This window comes from Rhinatrema bivittatum, chromosome 11, assembly GCF_901001135.1.
Source record: "Rhinatrema bivittatum chromosome 11, aRhiBiv1.1, whole genome shotgun sequence".
NCBI lineage: Eukaryota > Metazoa > Chordata > Amphibia > Gymnophiona > Rhinatrematidae > Rhinatrema > Rhinatrema bivittatum.
In genome coordinates, this window is record NC_042625.1 from 26665770 (window position 1) to 26686198 (window position 20429).

At 42.3% G+C, this 20429-nt stretch overlaps 1 protein-coding gene across 1 annotated transcript in view; it reads left to right on the forward strand.

The window, feature by feature from the left end:
• The first annotated feature begins 1297 nt into the window (after positions 1-1297).
• RPH3A (rabphilin 3A) overlaps positions 1298-20429 on the forward strand; it is a 327862-nt gene continuing 308730 nt past the window's right edge. Inside the window, exon 1 of the mRNA XM_029571543.1 lies at positions 1298-1514. The gene's annotated coding sequence lies outside the window, so the exon portion shown is untranslated. The remainder of the gene's footprint in view (positions 1515-20429) is intronic.

Genomic DNA, 20429 nt, shown 5'->3' on the forward strand with positions numbered 1-20429 from the left:
TGTTCTCTCTTCCAGCCTCATCCCTTCTTTCTTGTTCACTGCCCTGGAAAGAAAAGGTTTGAAGCAGGAAGCAGGCCATTCTCTGCTGAGTGAGATTCAGCAGAATTGGAAGGCAACACATTTCCAGCTGCTCTGCTGCCCTAGGCACAGGCCTTGGGAGGGGAGGAGGGAAATCTTTGACTTTTCTACTTTCCTAACAGGCTGCTACAGAAACGTGGGAGAGCGGGCGAGTAAATAAAATTATGGTAATTAGGGCCCACAGTAAAAGGAGCGGCGGCTGTCGGCGAGTTTGACAGCCGACGCTCAATTTTGCTGGTGTCGGTTCTTGGACCTGATGACAGCCATGGGTTCGGAAACCGTATGCTGGCAAAATTGAGTGTCCGGTTTTCAACCCGCGAGCTGATTTTAAATTTTTTATTATTTTTTACTTTTGGGACCTCTGACTTAATATCGCCATGATATTAAGTTGGAGGATGTACAGAAAAGCAGTTTTTATTGCTTTTCTGTACACTTTCCTGGAGCCGAGAGAAATTAACGCCTACCTTTGGGTAGGTGCTAATTTCTGAAAGTAAAATGTGCGGCTTGGCTGCACATTTTACTTTCTGAATCGCGTGGGAATAACTAATAGGGCCATCAACATCCATTTGCATGTTGTGGGCGCTATTAGTTTCGGGGGGGGGGGGGGGGGTGGGTTGGATGTGTGTTTTCGACGCGCTATTACCCCTTACTGAATAAGGGGTAAAGCTAGTGCATCGAAAACGTGTGTCCAACCGTGGGTTAACAGTGTGCTCCGCCGGAGCGCACTGTACTGTATCGGCCTGAAAGTTAGTGAAGGATGCTGGGGAAGGTGGCAATTTGGCCATTTATTTAACACTTTTTTTTTTTTTTTTACCATGAGAAAGTGGTGAATTTTTTTTTTTTTTACCAAATCTTTTTACCAAATTTAACCAAATTTTTTTTTTTTTTTACCATGAGAAAGTGGTGAATTTTTACTGGGTCACCCTCCTTGGACCCTTTCTGGACTTGCTTCCCTTTCCTCTGTAGTTGGAGTGACAAGTGGATTTCCTCATTGGCCCTCACCATCCCACCCCACAATTTTTATTTATTGATTTTTTTTACAGATTTTGGTAACATCTGAACCAGTGATAGTTAGTGAACCATTAGAAGCAAGCACCCCTCCCGGTGCATGAATGAAATCTCAACGCTTCAAGCGTTAAATGTTCAGCCTTGGGGGGGGGCGCTGTTTAGTGCATAATCACTGTTTATTTAGGCGGGAGGGGTCCTTTTCGCTCTCCTCTCGGCCCTGGCGTTGGGGTGTCTGTCCTTCGCTCCACCGATCCGCGCCGCCCTGTACCGGGGAAAGGAAAGGCGGGGCAGGCGGCCGGCGCGAGGCTCTGTGGCAGCGGCGCGAGCCCGCGTCCTCCTCGTCGCCCCGGAGCGCCCTCTTCCCAACTCCTTGACTGCTTCTCGCTCCAGGTTGAGAAGCCTGCACTCGGACAGCGCTAGGCAGGCAGGTAAGACGGCCCTTTGCAACCTTTTTTTTTTTACTTTTCTTTCAAAATAATAACAATATAAAACCAAAACAACGAAGGCCGGTTTGCAAGCTCGTGCATTCGGGTGCCACCTGAGGAAAGGCGCGCGGTGTTCCTCTCGCGAGCCGTGCATGGGAGGAAAACCTGGACCCTGTTTTCTAGGGAGGGCTGGAGGGAGCCGTCCGAGTGGATCGGTTTGGGTTATTTTGGGGCGGCGAATGAGGGGTTCGAGCCATCAGATTCTGCGCGTGGAAATATTCGGGCAGGAAGAGACTGAAGATTGCCGCGTCGGTTGTAACGCGCGTAGACGAGGGTTGGGTTCTCTGCCGCGGGAGATTTTCGAAGCGTTCACGTGGGAGAAGGCGGATCCTGTGCCTTTTTTCCTCGTATTTGCCGGCGCTGCCGGAGTCTTGTTTAAGGGCCAGCCAGGGCTGGTGCAAGGGTATTAGGCGCCGTAGGCAAACCTTAAAGCTTGGCGCCCCACCCACCTCCCCATACACAATTTCAAATTGCGCATTTTTTAACAATATATTTTACATGCAATATATTTTACATGCAAAATAACATATACACGAGGTTCTGTTAGTTACAGGCACTGTTGGGATGCCAACAAGAAAACTCTGCAACTTGAAATTCATATAGCATTAGACCTGTTGTAACATATTTTAATCAATTAATCTATGTTATTCATATTTTAATCAATTAATTGATTAATCTATGTTAATCCATTGTTCGCTGCCTATTTTGTTACATTACTCTCCAATTGTACTCGTTTGATCATCTTCTTCTCTTCTAACGCCCATGTTTATGCGCCCTGTTTTTTGTAACTTTGCCTTCTATATCGGTGTTAATTGGTTTTCCCCTAGTTCTATTGTAAACTGGTACGATAAGACTTGGTCTTGAGCATCGGTATATTAAAAGAATTAAAATAAAATAATATTTTGTGTGGGCATGGGCATGGTCCTCCCGGATCAACACAGTACTATTCGCCAATGGTCAAAACAGTAACAACCCTACCTGTGAAAAGGAATAGTGCAAATATTACACCCATGTGTTCTTGAAACCCAAACTGTCTATTCTTATCACATCAGCAAGCAGTTAGGTGTGGCCAAGTGGCTATTGTCTTGTTTGTTACAAGCAGGCTAAGAAAAATGGCATATTTATTCTCAGAGCTTATACGCCTTATATCAAATAATTACACTAATAATATCAGTGATTTCTCTGCTTCATTAGTTTCTATCGCGTTACAATATTCTTCACGCAAGCTAGCTAACTGCTTAAAATAATTTCCCACACCCAGTGATAAGGGGAATGGGGGAATAGGAAGGTTACTGGTAGAAGAAATGAAGGCGAGGGCTTGAGTATTTTCTCAGTCATATGAAACTTTAGAAGGTCCTAGAAGGGAGAATACAAACCAAAGAACAATGTGGTGGTACAGCTGCATCAGGCTCCCAAACTGGCATGAAGTGGCCACAGTTACGTCAATGGTATAGCTGCATTAGACTTCCAAGATGGCAACCAGCACAGTATGGTCATGGTTGCAACTTTAAAAGCAGGGCTATGGCAGAATCCAGCTTCCAAGAAGGCTGGGATAACCTACATGGCATAGCTATGATTATAATGGATGCAGAGGGTAATGGTGCAGACAAGTTTATCTTGTCCTCATGCTACTTAAGCTGTATTGTTCAACAAGTAGCTAAACTCTGAATGTAAGAACATACGAAGTTGCTATACTGGGTCAGTCAGAGGGTTCATCAAGTTCAGCATCCTGTTTCCAGCAGTGGCCAATCCAGGGTACAAGTACTTGGCAAATAGAACATAGTAAATAAATCCTATGTTATTAATGCTGGTAATGAGCAGTAGCTATTCCCTAAGTCAACTTGATTAATAGCAGTTTTCCTCCAGGAACTGAACCAAATCTTTTTTAAACCCAGCTATGCTAAATGCCTTTATCACATCCCCTGGCAATGAATTCCAGAGTGTAATTGTCCATTGAGTGAAAAAGAATTTTCTCAGATTTGGGGTTTTTTTTTGTTCAATATTTTTATTCAAGTTTTCAGAGAATACATTCACAGAAAATAAACCATAACAACTAGCCAACTGTCATATATAGCAATAATAGTGGAACATGGACCAAATTCAGTAACAAAAAAAGAGATTATAGCTGTAGACAGTATACCCAAGGATATTGGTATTCTCAATGCCACTCCTCCAAATTCCTCCACCTATAACATTATAAAGAAAGATACAGTACATAAGGGAAGTAAACGCACCTAGGCGGTCCAAACCTAACATATGGTCGCAGGGCTGCAAAAAAGAAAGGAAGATAAAAAGAAGATTACTTGGACAATTCAAAAAGAAAGCAAGGGCCCTCATTAATGCAACCTATAAACTTCATAGACACAATGAGCAAAGAATGTGGGGTGTTAAAGCAACGATAGTGAGGTATGTAGTTCCAAGACCAAATGGGCAAGAAAGGATTGCCATATAAACACTAACGTGTCTTGTTTTTTTGGCGACATGGTTTTTTAGAAAGATTAACATTAACAATTGTGTCATCCTAGCTTCCCAATGTGTAAAAGTGGAATCAGTTGGCCTAAGCCAATTGTAGAGAATAGCTTTCTTGGCCACTAGGCCTACTTTATCCAAAAACAATTTGTGAGGGGGGGGGGGGGGGCTAAGGCAAGAGACACCTGGTCATAAATGCCAAACAACCTAAAAAACGTATCATCAGGTAGAGATAAGCCTAGCAGCTGGGAACAGCATGTTTGTAACTCATGCCAAAATGTTTTTAGCTCCGCACATAGCCAAATACAATGAAAATAATCACATTCCTCATCACCACATTTAGGACAGATGGATGACCACCTAAAGAAACATTAAATGCTCCATTAGGAGCTAAATAAAATTGCCAAATAAATTTAAATTGGGTTTCCCTCAATAAAATATTCTCTGAAATCTCAGGGATATGGCTAAAATAACAGAGAAGGTCCTCCTGGGATAGCTGAACCTCAGGCCATTTAGCCCATCGTGACACAAGTTGAGAAGTAACATCCAAATGAGATATCTTTCTAATGGCTTTTAAAAAGTAGCCATAGAAGGTGTTTGGGATTTGTGACCCTATAATATATCTTCTAATGCCCCCAGAAGACCTAAGTAAGGGTTTTTGTCTTTTAAACTCAGAATGTAATGTCTGAATTGCAAAAATGCAGAAACATCTTTATGGGAAAGCTTAAATTGGCCCTGTAAATCATGAAAGCTACACAAAGAATTTGAGTCAACCATAAACAATTGTTTAATACTGTTAAGGCCACAGAACTGCCAGACTCTGAAAATCACATTATCCCTCCCTAAAGAAAATTGAGGATTGTCCACTATGGGCATGTAGGCTGTCATCCTCCCAGGAAGTCTTAAAAATCTACAAAGAAATCCCCAGGCTTGTTGGCAAGATGAAATTATGAGAAAATGCCGCAGTCCATGTGGAATCTGAGAGGTTGGGATCTGTAGACTCGCAGGCAATGTTTTCAAACCACTCCTGTAAAAATCCGGTAGGGGAAGTCAACAAGGTACCCAATAACCAGTCCCTGAGATGGTGGAGCAAGCATGCTAGGTTATAATGTCGAAAGTTGGGACATTAAGCCTCTGATATCAAAAGTGTTCATTAGAATTGAAAGGGGAAGTGGTGCCCTCTTCCTGGTCCATAGGAAATTTTTATTATAAGTTTTTAATTTGAATAAGTCAATGCGGGTTAACCATACGGGCAATATCTGCATTACATACAACCATTTGGTGACCTCCACCTTTTTTAATAAATGTATACGACCAGTGAGAAAAAGTGGGAGTTTCTGCTACTCCTCTATTCTAACCTTCAGGGCCCGTAAAAGCAGGGAAACATTAACATTATATATCACTTGAATGACTTTAGGGATAAGAGTTCCCAAGTATTTCATGGCTGACACCCACTTCAAAGGAACAGAACCTCCCCAACTGCCCTTCAAATCTCCCGCCACTTCCAGAGCCTCAGATTTGTCCTGATTGATTTTGAGACCAGTGAAAGATCCAAATGTTTTTAATAGTTCCAAAACCCTGTCCAAAGACTGGAAAGGGTTAGTGAGAAATATCTGGAACAAAAAAGTGTGATCATATCACTCCCGTACTCACTTCATTACACTGGTTGCTCATAACCTTTCGGGTGCAATATAAGGTAGCATGCATCCTCTATAAGATAATACATGGAAACAACACAGAATGGCTAAACTATTCCATACACCTACATGTACCACAAAGAGACCTTCGATCTAGTAACAAGGGTCTTCTCTCAATGCCAACGATTAAATCAGCAAGAATCAGTGAGGTCCGTGAGAGAACAATTTCTGTCGCAGGTCCCAAGTTCTGGAACACATTACCAATTCATTTACAACTGCAAACAGACATCAAGAAATTTAAAACCGATTTAAAGACATGGCTATTTACATGTGCGTACACGGAGTCATGATAGTTAAACAGCAAGTCTTACATTGTAAATTTCTTTGCCAATAATTCCTTATATACCATTTTAATGAAATTTTAGTCTATTTTACTGAATTTGTGTTTTAATTAACGATTTAATAATGTTTTAGTGTTGTTTTAGAATAATTTTAAGCTACCTACACTATTTAGTTGTTATCATCTGTATTTATTATATTATTGTATTTCCATTTTATTATCTGTACATGTTTGTGATGGTTTTATTACTGATGTGACGGTATAGAAAACCCAAATAAACCTTAAACCTTAATAAAATGTCATCTGCAAACACTGCAGTTTTAAAAGAGAGATTCCTTACCTCCAACCTCGGAATAGACCTATCTTGCTGAATCTTTTGAAGCAGCAGATTTGTAGCAAGAATATATAAGAGTGGGGAGAGGGGACAGCCTTGTCGTACTCCCCTAGAAACCTCCAGAGCGAAAGATCTACCTCTGTTTACCATGATGTGAGAAACTGGGTTTTGATAGAGAGATTCACTTGAGTATATTCCCAGAAAAACCATTATGATGGAGCACCGAAAACATGTAAGGCCAGGCAAATCTATCGAAAGCCTTTTCAGAATCTAGTCTGACAGCATTGGACAGAATCTTATTTTGCTTGCAATAGGAAATAGCAGTAATCAATTTGATTCACCTTTTACAAAACCCACCTGTTCGGGGGAGATAAGATTGGGGAGAAAAAGAGCTTATTCTGTCAGCCAGAATCTTATCATATATCTTTAAATCACAATTGAGTAATGAAATGGGAGATGATAAGCCGGCAGAGTAGGATCTTTCCCTGGTTTGGCCAGGATCGAGATATAAGCTGTATTAAATCCCCTGGGAAATTGACCCTGATCTAAAGCTTGATTGTAAAAAGTTTGCATCGATTCTACAAGATGGTCTTTTAAAAGCTTGTAATAATCATATGAAAATCCATCAGGACCGGGGGCTTTATCAGATTTACTGTCAGAGATAATGTGAGATTTTTGAGGCTTGAATTGGTCTATTAATAAACTCTAGTTGAGAAGGAGAAATTTGTGGAAGCACAATATTTTGGAGAAAATAATTTTCCTCCTGGATTCCCCCTCTCCTTTCTTGGATGTACAAAGATTCATAGAATGAACATAAGGTTTCACAAATATCCTGCTGGGATATAGCCCAAGAGCCCAAAGAATTTCTCAATCTATCTATAAACGTGGTGCCTCTGCTCACTTTTGCAGCATTATCTAACAATTTCCCCGCTTTGTTGTCAAAGTGAAAAAATGTATGAGAAGAGCGTTGTAACATTTTTTGGGATCTTTGATGGAGACAGGTGTTTAAAACATTTCAAAGCTTCCTGATACTCTTTCTTTGTTACTGTAGAAAACTGATGGATCATATTATTTTTGACTATTTTTAATTTTTCCTCTAGGGATAATATCTGTTTATTGAGCTTAGAAACTTTCCCCTTAACATAGGAAATAATTTCACCTCACAATAGTACTTTACTAGCTTCCCAGAAGATGGCAGGAGTAGAAAGATGTTCTTTATTATGGGTAACGTAATCCATCCATTTTGAGTGAAAAAAGGATTGAAATTCACTATCTTTCCTTAAATAAGCAGGAAATCTCTACCAGAAAACTTCTCCAGACTTCTTTCCTATGGCTAGATCTATCCAAATAGGTACATGATCTGAGGTACTAGAAAGGCCAATCTTTACAGACTTGATTTTAGCAAATGCTTCTTGAGAACCCAAAATGTAGTCTGTCTATTTATTTATTTATTTATTTATTTACTTACTGGTTTTATATACTGTCATTCGGTGTAGCCATCATAACGGTTTACATCAGTAAAATACAATAAGATAAATACAGTAAAACAAAAAATATATAAAATTCTAGAACGTGAAGTATGCACCCATGATACATGGGTATAATCCTTGACTTCAGGATTTAAAATTCTCCAGAAGTCAAGGATTTGTAAAGTATGACAAAGAAAAGGGATACCCTTTTTCTCCTGGGAACTAGCCTTAACTAGTTGAGGGGGGAGTAACATCGTGGACACAATTGAAATCCCCTGCTAAAAAAAGAAGCCCCTGTCTATGAATTGTCAACATCTATATAATGTTTTTAAAAAAGTTATGCGAATATTTGTTAGGCCCATATAGAATAAAAATAGGCAACTTCAAACCCTTAAAAATACCTATCAAAATAAAAAAAACATTCCTCCACATCTGAAATTTCCTTAAGTACCTGAAAGGAGATCTTTTTGTGAAAGAGAATTGCAACACCCCCCTTCTTACCCAAGGCTGGAGAATAAAAGCAGGAGCCCACCCAATCCCATCTTCATTTTTTACTTTCTGAGGATGAGAGATGTGTTTCCTGTATACAAGCAATGTCTATTTTATTTTGCTTGAGCTCTTGCAAAATTTTTGCCCATTTGATAGGTGCACCCAAACCATTAACATTTTAAAGAAAATAATTTTAGGGTATTACCCATGAAGAAAAATCACTAAAATGACCCTCATCAGTAACCAGAATGTATATCGTTCCTCACGAACCACCCAGCCTTGATCCACAGGAGAAGAGAAAGAAAAAAAAAACCTGAGACTGACCCTGACATTGAAAGTTAAAAGTAGCACTTAAATCCCCATGAACTAAAAGTGTAGGTATAGGTTGCTTATGGACAATAAGGTTCACGTCCCTAAAAAATAAACATTTGTCAATCCCTCCCTACCCTTAATCTCCATTGAGAAATTATCCCAATACACCATCCAGGTAGATAAGAGATATATGAGATATGTGGGCAGATACCATTCCTCAATCTGATCCAATGAATAACCAAATAATTGTGACAAGAACTCTGTATGCATAGGAAGAGGTTAGATATTTTAAAAGAATGTTACAACAACAATTATCTCAACCAGATTACCATACAACCTAGCATACTTTGTGAGCAGACAGTCTCATGTACCAACTGAAAAATAAGAAGAAACTATAATAACAGGCAATAAGTCCCTTCTGGAGCCAGATGAGAGCAATCTGTAGCATTCTGAAAGAGAGGATAAATCACCCATTGCTCCAAGGGCCACCTCTGGAGTGACCCCTGAAGAAAAAGATAATTTGGATTGCCGAACTCGCCACTGAATTCCATAAGAGAAATCCGAATTCGCTTGGCACTTCAGTCCTTCATTGCTGTTCTCAACGGGGATACCGCCATGGAGTTAAGCCCCGTAGGGCATCACTGAAAAATTGCTCCTGGTGTTTGGTAATGCATCACTCTGTGAGAACGCTTCCAGGTCCACGCGCCCTGTGCCTCGGCACATTTGTTAAACAGTGTAAAAGAAGCTTTATTGTAAACGCAAAAAACCCCAAACAAACAGCACTTGCATTACCAGCTCTTCATCCGCAGGTGTAGTAAATTACCTCAATTATAAAAGGGAAAAGAGTTGAGCACTTTCGAACCAATTATTCAGGAAGATTATCCACAAAGGTACGGGCTGCAGCCGGATTGTCAAAGAAGAGCGATTTTCCCCCATGCCAGACCTTGAGTCTTGCTGGAAACTGTAATGTGAATTTCAGGGCCTTTTGCAGGAGAAAGGTACACATCGGGCTAAATTACTTTCGATGATTTGCTACGATCGCTAAATAGTCTTGGAAGAGTCTGATAGCATGTTTGTGGTACACTTGCAAAACCTGCTGTTTATGGGTCCAATTTAGAAAATGGGCAATAACAATGCGAGGTCTGTTATCAAAATCTTTTTTAATACCCAGCCGGTGGGTTCTCTCAATTTTCAGGAGGCTCTGTAGGGCTGGTGGTTGGTTGTAAAGTGTCAAGAAACCAACCTTCTAGAAATTCCACCAACTTGGAGTCCTCGATCAATTCTGGAATAGCTACGAAACGCATGTTACTTCTACAAGATCTAGTCTCCAGATCTTCCAACTTGTCAGATTGAGCAGAAAGTTGTTTTTCAAGTGCAGCAATTTTAACCGCCGCTGCTGTAGATTCAACATCTAGGCAGGAGATTCTGCCGTTGGCCATTTCCAGCTGGGGTGGTAGTTCAGGAATTGATTCTTTAATAGCTGAAATTTGCTCCAAAATAGCCCTCAACCGGGTGTCCAAGGCTTTGATCACTGTATCAGTTACCTTTTGTGTCAGAGTCTCCATGGTTCGAGAAGGAATACCGGTAACAGGCTCAGACTGCTTTTCCACCTCGGCTGCCATCTTATCCCAAGCCCCTCAGTTTTATTTTCTCTGATTTTCCTCCCTTTATGGGCATTATTACCGGAGATTTGTGCATGTACGTATCAATAGACATATAGCCTTCGCCGAGAGGGTCCAAATACAGTGTTTTAAGCCCCAATGCCACCGGATGAAAACAATAGATGAGGGATGGTGTCTGGAGCCCTCACTAGCACATCTGTGCAGGCTCACCACATCACATGATCTCTTCTCAGATTTGTTTTAAATTTGCTACTTGCTAACTACATGGAGAGCCCCTAGTTCTTGTATTATCTGAAAGAGTAAATAACCAATTCACATTTACCTGTTCTAGTCCTCTTATGATTTTAGAGACCTCTATCATATCCCCCCAGCTGTCTTTTCTTCAAGCTGAACAGCCCTAACCTCTTTAGCCTTTCCTCATAGGGGAGCCATTCCAGTCCCCTTAACATTTTGGTCACCCTTCTCTGTATGTTTTCTAGCGCAACTTATCTTTTTTTGAGATGCAATGACCAAAATTGCATACATTACTCAAGGTGTGGTTTCCCCGTGGAGCTATACAGAGGCATTATGATATCCTCTGTTTTATTCATCATTCCCTTCCTAATAATTTCTAACATTCTATTTGCTGTTTTGATTGCTGCAGCTGATGATGCTGAGCTGATGATTTCAATGTATTATCTACTATGACACCCAGATCTTTTTCCTGGGTGGTAACTCCTAGTATGGAGCCTAACATTGTGTAAATACAGCAAGGGTTATTTTTCCCTATATGCAACACCTTGCACTTGTCCACATTAAATTTCATCTGCTATTTGGATGCCCAGTCTTCCAGTCTCGCAAGGTCCTCCTGCAATTTCACAATCTGCTTGTGATTTAACAACTATTGAATAATTTTGTCATCTGCAAATATGATCCTCCTTTTTCTTTCCCCTTTCCAGATAATTTATAAAAATATTTAAAAAACACTGGTCCGAGTACAGATCCATGTTTATCTTTCACCACTGAGAAAGCAGACCATGTAATCCTATTCTCAGTTTCCTGTCTTTTAATCCACAAAAGGACATTGCTTCCTATCCCATGTCTTTTCAATTTTCTTTGGAGAAAAAAAAAAGTTACCAATAAGGGCCCTGACCTCAGCGGTCAGAGTAACAGATAAGTATGAGAAAAATAAGTACGAAAGTTTGCTGGGCAGATTGGATGGGCCATTTGGTCTTCTTCTACTGTCATTTCTATGTTTCATGGGGGACTTTGTCAAATGCCTTCTGAAAATCCAAATACACTACATCTACCGGTTCACCTTTATCCACATGTTTATTAACCCCTTCAAAAACATGTAGCAGATTTGTGAGGCAAAACTTCCCTTGGGTAAATCCATGCTGACTGTGTTCCATTAAACCATGTCTTTCTATATGCTCTGTGATTTTGTTCTTTAGAATAGCTTCTACGATTTTTCCTGGCACTGAAGTCAGACTTACAGGTCTATAGTGAGCAGCTATACAGGCAGATCAGCTTTTTATTTTTCAAAACATTTATCTACAGAATAATTGAAGAAACAGAAAAAAAGTAGTTGCAAACAATGAGATGAATTTGAGAACACTGCACAGACAGTTGTTGAGATCTGCTGCTATAACCTCTGGCTCAAACAGTGCGAAAAGAGTTAATGTGCCTATTAGGATTCAGAGAGAAGGAAGAAGGTGTAATTTAGTCAGCTTATTCCCTTTGTCTGAACTGGTGTTTCTCTCTGTCATGGAGAAGGAACCAATAGGAGAGGATATACATTTAAGCTAGAATGTGCAAATAGAGGAAACTGATCACATGTAAATCTATGGTATCAATGTAAGTCTATGGGATCAAAGATGACAAGTGTCATTGCTAGGAGATCTGCTTGACCGATACTGCCACACTTCAGGAATGACAGGATAACAGCATGACAATAGATATTTATGTAGACTGCCAGGCATAATAAGGATCGAGAGGTTGGGTAAAAGACATGGAAGGGATTGGGACTGGTGTGTGTGTGAGACTGGTGTTGGTTAAGTATGGGAATTTGTATCTGTAGGAGAGGAAGACAACTGGGCAGACTGGATAGGCTGGTTGATTTTATATCTGTTGTTATTTATTATGTAACTTAGGTCTTTTATGATTCTAGGTAGATGAGCATATACAAGGGGAAAAAATAGAGCTAACGGTATCCTGCAGGTGGGCAAGGCTTGTATTGCTGAGAGCTGGGAGATAGCATTAGCTAGGTCAGTGTACTCTGGGACAACAGGGTAAACTGGCTGGGCAAATTGCCTATATTAGTGTATATGTACAGTTCTTATGTTTACACAATGAAAATATGTGTGGCATTTTTTCGTTGTGATTTCTCTATATGTGTGTGTTGTTCATTCCACCCTCCTCTTGTGCTATCGCCCAGTTCTTATGTTTTACAGATCTCCCTCTTTGACTGCACTCTTCAGATATTTGTATTACATTCAGACTGAAATGTCAGTGTGATGCTTGCATAATGTTCTGGTTGAGGGTCATTACAGAAGTGCCCTGATGAACTGATTCCTGAACAAGAATAGTATACTGTTTTGGCAGATCAATTTTAATAGTTAGATTTTTTTTATTGTATGCAAGGCCAGATTTAAAGTTTCAGTGCTCATAGTGAGGAGGGTTATTTCCTTGGGAAGTTGGCGAGTGTGTGTGGGGGAGATGCACTTAGTTCCCTGGAGTGCCCCCTGCCTGGGTCCTCCACTCTTCACCTCTGCTGGTGCTCACAGCGACAGCACAAAAAAATCAGCATGGGGCCTGCAAGCTAGTGCACACTCATAGGCCTTGGGGTAGCCCTACCTCCTCCTCCCGCCATAGGCTTTCTGTTCCTGAAGTAACCTGTACAAGTGGTAGTGCTGCTACAGGGCCTGTGAACATCCATTGACTCACAGGCTGTATGCTTTTTTTTTTTCCCCCTGTTCCTACGGGTGCTGGCTGCAGATGGCAGTTGCTTATGCCAAAATCTGGGCCTGATTGTATATCACCTTTTTGAGAGCTCTAGTGATTGCTTTTACTGGCTGCCTTTTTATCACTTTTCCATTTGATAGAGTTTAATCATGAATTCTTAATACTTTTAACAGTTAACCATTTGATTTCACTCTTGGCCAAACAAGTCACCTAATTATTCTGAATGATCCCTCCCTGATGTTTCTTAATTAATGAGAGCAAATTAATTGCATTTATCTGTGATGGTACTGCTGTATTTTAATTAGAAGTCAAACAGAAGTTCAGAGACCTGTTCTTTAAAAGGCTGTTTTCCGCTTTCAGCATGAAAAAATATTCTAAGATATTAAAATAGTGTAAAGTTACTAATTTTCTGAAAAGCATTTTTTTTAGTGAATTAATAAAACATCTGGGTGTGCAAACACAAGAACAATAGGAGAATATGAGGTTTAGTTTCATTTAAGAACAGATTTTTTGCAGAAACATTTCTGATATTGTAGCTGTCGCTAGTTTCATAATAGATGTAGGAATTTCATTACCTAAGCATTGGAATAATGCATCAAAAGAAGAATTGTCATTTTTCTAGTGTCTGTATGATGAAATAACAGGAACGCCTGAAAGTCCCGGAGGGGTAGCCTTTGTAGCAACAAAAACGATAGAGGATGGTGGCACCTTTTATAGACCAACCGATTTATTGAGGCATGATCTTTGGCGGTCAAGAGTCCACTTTGTCAGATGTGTAAAGTGTAGAGGAGGAGGTGCGGTATATTATATACATCAAGCTGGAGAAGAAGGTAGGGGAAGATACAAAGTCCCATTCAACTGTAAAATTAAATGCTCCGCCCAGCCAAAAGGCATCTCCTAATCTACACCCAACCACCCCCCCTTCTGGAGTCATGCTGCATCCGTGTTATGCCAGTACCCTGCTGATCCCACTGCAAAAAAGACCTGAATCCAGTTCCTCTGAACCAAAGTACCACGGCACTGGTACAGTTTTCTGTTTGATATAAACATGAAAACTCTAGGTATCACAGTGTACATAAATTGTATTTAGTTAGATTACAAACAAAAATCCTTAAAATCTTAGTTGATCTGCATGTTAATGTTGGTCATATGCCCACTTATTTTTGATAAGAATAGAATTCCTGTATTTAGATGAGTGCATACAGTGATAAAATTACCCATCTTGCAGGAACTAATAATGCCTTTATGGTGTATGTTAGGAGTGTGACTTCCGTCGGCCATCACGCTCCGAGGCATGGAGGCGCGGTCGTCTCTAAACAGGGTTGTGAGCCCTTGGGCCACGGCATGACCCAGGGAGGAGCCCCAAGCCAAACCATGGGAGGTGAACTGGTGTGAGCATGGGTACATGGCAAGACATGGCAGACGCAAGGACTAGGATACAAGGTCTGACCCTCAACCAGATCTGCACACCCTGGATAACAAACAACGCAATTTTGATTGATGAACAGTCCTCCAACTGTTCCAAGCCCTTTCGGACCTGCCGCTGGGTACGGAAATGGGCGGCAGGCCGGGAAAAGGACGAGGGCAGAAGGAGTCCTTGAAACACAGAAGACTTGAGACTATGACTGATGCAACGGCATCACGGACGAGGGGCTGATGCGAAGACATGACACCAAGGCTGATGCGACGGCATCAGAGACAAGACGAGGAACTTGACAAAGTCCTGACAAGACGAGAAGCTGGGAAGGTAGACATTGGCACTGTTTCTCAGGGCGCCCTACACAGCCCACCTACACGGGCGGACCCAATGGGTTGGTCGCGGACTACCCTGTCCCACTGTGCGCCCTACACAGCCCGAGGAGGCTGGTCACGGACCACGAGGAGAGCAGGACGAGCACAGGAAAGGAATCCAGCCGAGGTGAGACTCCGACGATGGAGCCGATGTCAGCCGGAGCTCCACAAAGGCTGGCAGGACAGGACGGCTCAGGAGCACAGGACATCAGTCCACTGCCGGCATCTCCTAAGACGGAGCAGTGTCACCTGGAGATCTATGGCCGGCAGAACAGAAGGCTCCAGAGCACAGAAGCAAACATCAGGAAAGGCTAGAACACCAGGAAGGCTGAGACATGAGGAAGCCTGGACGAGGGACCTCTGGAAGACGGAAACATGGAACATCAGGTACCGGGAACTTGAAGACATCTGAAGACAGGGACAGGAGACGTCAGGAACCAGAAGACACTGAAGACCTGGACGCCAAACATCTGGAACAAGGAAACAGCTGAAGACAAGGATATCCGGATCCGAGCAACACCAGGACTGGGAACAAGGAGCATGAAGACACTGAACACGAAGCCATCAATACAAGGAGATCATGGAGGACCTGGATCGATGAAGGAGCACGGACAACTGTGGAACCCGATCCGAAGGCCATGAGAGACTGATGAAGAATCCCTTTATAGGGCTGAAGCAGGAAGTCATCATGAGGTGGAGCCAGCAATACTTCCTGTGGCTGGCCCTTTAAATACTGTGAAGAGGCGTGCACCGGAGCCTAAGAGAAGGTTGGAGCAGAGAGCAGGACCCTGGACAGCGGCGCTCTCCTGCACTTCGCTGCAGAGACTGAGGAAACAGGCAGGCAGGCTTCAGGATGGACTCCTGCCGTCCGGCGAGGACCCTAGACATGACGCCGCGGCTCTCTGCCGTGTAGGCCAACCCAGGGTGGCTGCAGGCCGCGAAGAGGAGGCGAACAGGCAGGGCCTCCAGGCCGTGGGTCTCAGCGGCGGCTCAGGCCGCAGCAAGATGGCACTGGTGGCGGTCCTGCCGCGTGGGACCCGGCGTGGGCGTTGGTGGAGATGGCTGCTCGGCGGGACTGGACCTGCCGAGCAGGGCAGGAACCGCTGCGACCTCCGGGCTGTATGAAACAGGATCGGGGCGCCCAACTGCGCCAGCAACATCAGGTGGGTGCAGAGGCCTGATCGCGGAGAGTAGCTCCGCGGGCAGGAATCATAACAGTGTAGAATTTTGAGATGTGCAAAAATTATGAATTGGAGTAAATCCTCCATAAGGCAAAGACAAATATCCCCTGAGCTGGCTTGAATATATTTCTTGCAGCATTAAACCAAAAAAAAATAAAAAAATCAGTGCAGGTTGATTATCTCTAGATCCAATTATACTTTTAAAGAATTTAGCCAGGTCGGTGTTCAACATTTAGCCTTCATAGAATTATAGCGTCTATTGAGAGCAGTGGGATGCTGCGCCTCTCCTCTGTGTTAAGCTTTGATGCAGGAAAAGCTTTCGATCATGTGGGGTGGTCTTTCATATGGACAATGCTTCGAGCATAGGGATAGAAGTTTTTTTTCCTGGAGGTAGTGAAAGTCCTCTGTAGCAAGCCTATGGCTTTGATATTAGTCAACGGAGGGCAATCTCCTTATTTTGAACTGCAGAGGGTCACTTGTCAGGGGTTCCCCTTGTCACTGCTTCTTTTTATTCTTTCTCTTGAACTGTTGCTCGGGAGAATGGGGCCAATTTAGGAATACCAATAGATGGGTCTGGCACACAGCAGTTCAAGCTAGCTGCATTTGCTAATGACTTTTTAGTGCATATAATGAATCCTCAGACCTCATTGGAGCCCCTTTTAGAAGAATGTAGGGCTTTTGGACAGGCTGTGGGGCTGTCTCTTAAACCTGGACAAATCAGTAGCATTGCCAGTGGCAGATTTTGTGAGGGGGGCTTGTGGTGCTGATTTCCCGATACCATGGACATAAGAATCTTTCAAATATTTAGGGGTTCAGCTACACAGAGATCCTACCCAGTTGCACATGGTGAAGTTTCAATCTTTGTCTGCAAAAACTAGCAATATTATTCAAAAGTGGATGGACTTCCCTTTGTTGCTGGCCAGGAGAGTGAATATCTTTCAAATGGTGCTTTCTCGTAAATGGCTTTACCTCTTTCAAGGGTTGCCTATATGCTTGGGGAAAGCTGAGTGGGGAAAATTAGACTGGCTTATTTGTCAAATTATTTGGCATTGTAAGTGTTATGGATAAGCAGTGTTTGGGTAGATTCTTGGGTACTGTGGCAGATGACCACGCCCATGGGGAGGAGCCCCGTGGGGAGCCACAGTACTGGGCTAGACTCAGGACGCACAAACACAGAATTAGATCTTTTATTGTACAGCTTGATGTATACCACCAGAGGTGGCAGTAATGAGGTAGTCTGGATGTAGCAGTCTCAGGACCCTCGGCAGAGGGGACCCTTCTCACCCTGTTGGTATAGGGGGATTCCGGTGTAGGTTTCCCAGCAAGGCAATGCTGTAGATGAGACAGACTGAGAGTTAGATTACTCACTAGATGGTAGCTGTAGGTATATGATTCCACCAGGCTGAAGTAGATGGTACTGGCACCGAGGCAGGGAGAGCAGGCCCTTGAGGAGCGAGTACCTGATCCCAGTAAGGCACCTGAAATAAAGCAGAGGGCCCCCGAGGAGCAGGTACCCAGGTTAGCAATACCCCGAAGGGCAGAGAAAGAGCTTCCAGCGGCAGCACGGAAGCGGCAGAGTAGCTTAGACCAGCCAAGACCAATCCTTTTACTAACTCGATTAGCTAGCACGAAAGGGCAGGCTAAATACCCGGATGGCGTGATGTCACTTGAGGGGGACGCCCCCGAGGTTCGCGCCAATGTTGGAATAAAGATGAGGGTTGCACGCGCACCCTAGTAGGCCCTTGGGAGGAGCATGGCGGGAGGCAGCACCATAGCCGTTCCGGGGACGCCGGAGAGGGCGGCAGCTATTTTCCCAAGGTAAGCGGGAGGAGCCGTGAACAAGGTGAGGCAAACGGGGCGAAGCTGTCTAGGACCGACGGACGCAACAGTAAGAAGCCATGAGTTGTGCTTACAAGCTTAATGAAACCATGGGTGGGGGGATGGGATTTCCAAATTTAAAACATATAACATGGTGTGTCTACTTCATCATACAGGAGATTGGGTTATGGGTTCAAATTTTTATTCTTCCGAGGATATGGAGAGGGCAATGCTTCACCCTTTTGACTTAAGATATACTCTCCATGCCATTCGGTCATGTTAGCCAATACAAGTGCAGTAGAGCAAACTAATTCATCCCATCATACAGGCCTGGAAATGGCTGTGTATGGTTAAATCTTAGCAGCAAAATATCGCATTTTTTGCCAGTAGTGGGGAATGGGGATTTTCCTTCGGGATTGCAATCTCCTCTTTTTTTTTTCCAGAGTGGGCGGCTAAAGGGGTTCAAACTATCTCAGAAATGTTGGGAGTAGGAGAGATGCCGTTGTCTGTTACTGAGGTTCAACAACAGTTTTTGATTCTGCAAAATCATTTTTTCGCCTGCTTACAGCTGAGGCATTACATTCTGTCCTTAGATAAGAGAGAATTGCAAAATTCTCTCTTATCTAAGGCGATACATCACGTTTCATAGTGATGTATCGCCACAGTTACTCACATATTCTTATTTACTCACTATGCTACTCTATTACATTAATAGGCCAAAATGTAAATATTGCTCTGTACAATCTCTCCCCTTTTCCAGTTCCAAGTTGATTTCCCTGATTTATTGTAACTTTCTCACATCCTTTATCTGATTCACTGTATTTAAAGTTCAAGGTTCTTATTGAGAACATTGTTTTTACGTTATGTTATGCTTTACACACTCTGTTATTTGTAAACCGGGTTGATGTGATGCCTGTCATGAAACTCGGTATAACAAAAACAATAAATAAATAAATAATAAATAAAATGAAAACCGGGAGCTCTTGCTGGAATTCTTAGATTGCGGGGATCATGAGGATTCTCCTAAACAAAGTATTTCCTACTTATATAAATTTATGAAGAAAAGGGAGAAAGCCTTTAGATTTTACCTGAGTCTTAGAGGGGTGGTAGGTGGAATCGGGCTTATCCATGGCCCCCTCACAATATCGGAGAGGTGCTTCTTGAGGTTTTTCTCTCTCACTTCGAGTCTCTTTACGAGAAATTCAGTATAAATTTCTTAGGTGAGGATTTTATTCCCAAAAACGTGCCTGTCCTATGAAGTTGACTCAGTCGACCTTGTGTATAAGGTGCCAGCAGATGGGAGGGTACACTGGGACATCAATTTTGGACATGTCCATCGCTGCAAACTTTTTGGAAGGAGATATAGGCATATATTTAATTTATCAGGTAATTGAGGTACATTTACCTTTGAAGGCCCGTTTTGTGTTTTTTTTTCTTTTTGATGATTTGGGGGGAAACATTTCCAGATCCATACACTAAACTTTGGGGGAGGAAGGCATTAATACTATCGAAAACCTTTATCTTAAAGAATTGGTTGCTTCTGGAGCCACCGGGTGTGACACAGTAGAGTAATGCACTGTATCCAGTGTGCCTTATAGAAAAATGTATTGATATTATAGATGTGACTGAAGAAACGTGTCTTTCTGAAGATCTGGGACTTGCATCTACAGAGCCTGCCACATAGGGCGTGTAGTTCTATCAGAAACAATTTTTAATACACACCTATTAGAGCTTAGGTCCTGAAAAGTGGATGGACCTTTCACTTCTCTGGAACAATGTGACGGATGCTGGGGTGGGGGTGGGAGGGAAGGAAGTAGGGGTTAGTTTTGGAGCTGTTGAAGAATAGATGGGTTCCTCTTCTGTCTCCTGTATGTGTGAGGGTAGTGTACAGAAAACATGCATAACCTTAGGGACAGTATATATATATAATGTGTATATAATAGTGAAAATCAATAAAAAAAGAAGATTTAAACATACTTTTCAAGAAGTTTGCAGTAGGTATTTGCTGTTGTTTCGAAATGATACAAAAACTCCAGTGAAATATGCCATTTAATTTTGCCATTTTCAATCCTAAATGACCAAAACCCCCACCAATTTTCACTTTGTTTCATTCTGTTAGCATGTATTAAAACAATTTAGCATGTGCTAAACGATTTAGCACATGTTTAAATCATTTTAAAGCGTGCTTAAAAAAAACAAACCCCTAAGCAAAAACTGAAAATAAAAACAAAACTATTTTTTTTCCATGCACACTATTCTTTTGCAGGCCAGAGATCTTTGTGCCCAAATAGCTCTACTGTTATGCCTCAGTGCCGCAGAGGGAGGGCGCATAATTTATGAAACCATGTATTTCTTTCAGCGGGCCTAGGAGACAAGCCATTGTCACTGCGATGGGCCCTGACATGGGAGGAACCACTGTGGCAGAGGTGTTGCTGGGTACCTACAAGTTGTAC